This window comes from Elephantulus edwardii, unplaced genomic scaffold, assembly GCF_000299155.1.
Source record: "Elephantulus edwardii isolate Elephantulus edwardi_28Jun2011 unplaced genomic scaffold, EleEdw1.0 scaffold00075, whole genome shotgun sequence".
NCBI classification, from domain to species: Eukaryota; Metazoa; Chordata; class Mammalia; order Macroscelidea; family Macroscelididae; genus Elephantulus; species Elephantulus edwardii.
In genome coordinates, this window is record NW_006399825.1 from 15,591,204 (window position 1) to 15,594,828 (window position 3,625).

Here is a 3,625-nt window from a genome sequence, read left to right on the forward strand (position 1 = left end):
CAAGTCCATGGAGAGGGTTGTCATGCTTGTGAGGGTGGAGGGATAGTGCAGAAGAGGAAGACCTCCGATGAGATGGATTGATTCAGTCACTGAGGCAATGGGGGTAGGTGTGTCAGAGACAGTGAGGTTAGCACAGGATAGAGCAGGGTTTAGGGCTCTTGTACATAGGGTTGTTATGAGTTGCAAGCAACTTGATGGGACATAACAACAAACAACAACATCATTAATATCACATGCAAGCAAAATCCTGCAGAAAATTATTGAAAAGTAACTGGAATAGTACATTGGCAGGGAACTAGCAGAAATATAAACTGGGTTTAGAAGAAGCCATGGCACTAGAGATATCATTGCCAATGTCAGAGAGTACTAGAGGAATGTCTATGTTTTATTGATCATGCAAAAGTATTTGATTGTATGGATCACAATTAATTATGGCTAACCTTGCGAAGAATGAGAATCCCAGAACCTGATTGTGCTCATGCGAAACCTCTACCTAGACCAGGGAATAATGCATAGTTTAAAATCAGAAACAGGAGTACATCAGGAATATGTCCTCTGTCTATAACTTTTCAATCTGTATGCTGATCAAATGATTTGAGAAGCTGGACTCTATGAAGAAGAATGTGACATCAGTATTAAAGGAAGACTCATCAAAATCCTATATTGTGCCGATGACATAACATTATTTGCTAAAAGTGAAGAGGACTTGAAACACTCACTACAGAGTAAAAGACTCTTCACAACGGATCATATACCTACATCAAGAAAACAAAAATCCTCAGTGCTGGACTGACAGGCAACATCATGATAGATGGAGAAAATGTTGAAATAGTCAATGATTTCATATTCCTTGATCCACAATCAACACCCTTGTTTTCAGCAGTGAGGAATTGCATTGAGCAAATCCACTGTCATGGATTTCTCCAAATAACTGAGGAACCATGATGACTAAGGGATACCATGATCTTTTCAATCACTTGCTATGCATCTGAGAGCTGAACAAAGAATAAGGTTAACAGAAAAATTGATGTCTTTGAGTTATAGCATTTCTAGAAGAGTACTGAATATTCCATGACTACCAAAAGAATAAGCAGATATATCTTGGAGAAGGTCCATCCAGAGGTGCTTCTTTGAGGCAAAGATGACAAAGCATCTCCTCAAATATTCTGGGTATGTTTCCAGGAAAGGCTATTCCTTGGAAAGGGATATGAAGACCCTCAATGAGATGAATTGATACAACAATGGACTTAAGTATGACTGTAAGAATGAGCTTAAGTGAGTTGGAGATAACAAGCATGTTACATGGTAGGACAGGGTTCAGATATGTGGTTTATAGTGTCACTGTGAATTGTATGGAACTGAATGGCACATAACAACTACTATTACTACTACTACGACTACTACTACTTCACTAGTTTCATTTTCTACAGCCTTAATTTTGCTAATCCTAGGTTTTTAATTTCTTTTCAGTCTTTCCTTATTACATCTTTAAAAAAATAAAAATCTTGTTGTGAATCGTGTGAAATAAATTTCACCCTAGGGATGATACTGCTAGGAGAACAAACAGGTTTGTCCTGGAGAGGGTGAAGCCAGAATGTTCCTTGGAGTTAAGGATTCTGAAGCTTCATCTGACATACTTTGGGCATGTTTCAAGCAGAGACTGGTCCTTGGAGAGGGACATCATGTTTGGGAGAGTGGAGGGACGGCACAGGAGAGGAAGACCCTCAATGAAATGGATCGATTCTGTGAGTGGACTGGTGGGAATGAATGTGTTTGAGACGGCCAGGTTGGCACAGGATAGAATGGCGTTTAGGGCTCTTGTATATAGGGTCGCTATGAGTTGCATATGACTCGGCACATAACAATAACAACAACAGGGATGATAGAAGAGAATTGGTGTCTCTAAGCTCTGGTGCTGGAGAAGAGCATTGAATATACCATGGACTGCTAGGAGAATGAACAGGTTTGTCCTAGAGATGGTGAAGCCAGCCTGCTCCTTGGAGGCCAGGATTCTGAGGTTTTGTCTGACATACTTTGGGCATGTTGCAAGGAGGGATTGGTCCTTAGAGAGGGACATCATGCTTTAGAGGGTGGAGGGATGAGAAAGAGAGGGCGACCATCGATGAAATGGATTGATACAGTGACTGGGGTAGTGAGGGTCAGTGTGTTGGAGACAGTAAAGTTGGCACAGGATAGAGCAGGTTTCGGGGCTGTTGTACATAGGGTCACTAGGAGTCTCAAGCGACTCTGTGGCATGTAACAACAACAACAACAACAACAAAATTCTTCTCATGTTATCATCCTTTCTTTTAATAGTTTATAATACCTAGCTTCTAAAGAACACTTGTGCTTTCTCAGGTTACCCTAATATTTTCTTCAGTATCTTATCGTTGTAGATCAATATGTGGAGTCTGCTTCATTCAGGACCAATCTAGGTTCCAGAGAGCTTTTCCTAGAGCCATCATCCTGAACTTAGACTACTAGGTTCCCAAACTGTGAGAAAAGACATTTTTGTTTATTAAAGCCACTTATTTCTGGTATTTCATTTACAGCAGCACTAGAAACCTAAGAATATCAGAGTGGAAAATTGTCCAACATTTGGACAACTTAGGTGGTAATAATTATTGTTTGCATTTATAACACATTTTATGGTATTCTTTTACTATTAACAATAATAGCTGTCATTAACATAGTCATTTTTAAAAATTGAAATATTGATAACAGAGAAAATAACACTCATACTGGGAGACAAAATCCCAGTTCTAAATTACAGTGTGCTGTGCTGTGCACAGTGTATAACATATGAAGCTACTTTCAAAAAGGTCAGCTGTTCGAATCAACCAGCTGCTCTGTGGGAGAACTATGGATAGCCTTATCACATAAAGATTTACAGCTGCATAAACAAATAAAGAGGGTCACTGGGAGTCACAACTGATGATGACAGTGGATGCTGAGCCTCAGTTTCCTCCAGTGAAAAGGAGAATCTCGGACTAGATAAAACCGGAGGCACCCCCATTTCTAGTTCAAAATCCTGGGCTCGTCTTTGTTTTGGAAGATGAGTAGTTATTTAGATACATTTCCTGAGATGCAAATTTTTACTTTCAAGATTGTATCGAAAATAGATCTGTTTTCAAGCTAAGAGAAATGGACCACATTTTGAAGAAAATGTGAGTGCTTTGAAGATGGGTCCTATTTACAAAGACCAATTTGTTTCTCAGTATTATTTTAGCATGCAACTCTCTCCGGGTCCTGCAGCCTTCTAAGTAGCAGAGGCTCCGAAATGCGGGGGGCGGGGGGGAGTTGGAGGAAGCTTATTACCATGGAGATAGATGGGAGCAAATGGTCACATCATCAAAAGCAAACTAGAAATGTACAAAGCTTTTGTGATGCTGATCCTTTTTTTTTTTTTAAGTAAGAAGAAGAAGAAGAAGAAGGGGAAAAGGCACAAATAAAAGGACAGATCTCTCTCATTAAATCCAACACTAATTTAGTAATCAGGGGAATAAAGATAGCCTTGAAAGCTGGCTGCTGGAAAATACAGCACAACAAAGAAACACAAAAGGTTGCTGGCTGCCAGGTATAATTTCCAGGTACTCCAAGTGCATTTGGGCTCCCAATTCTCTTT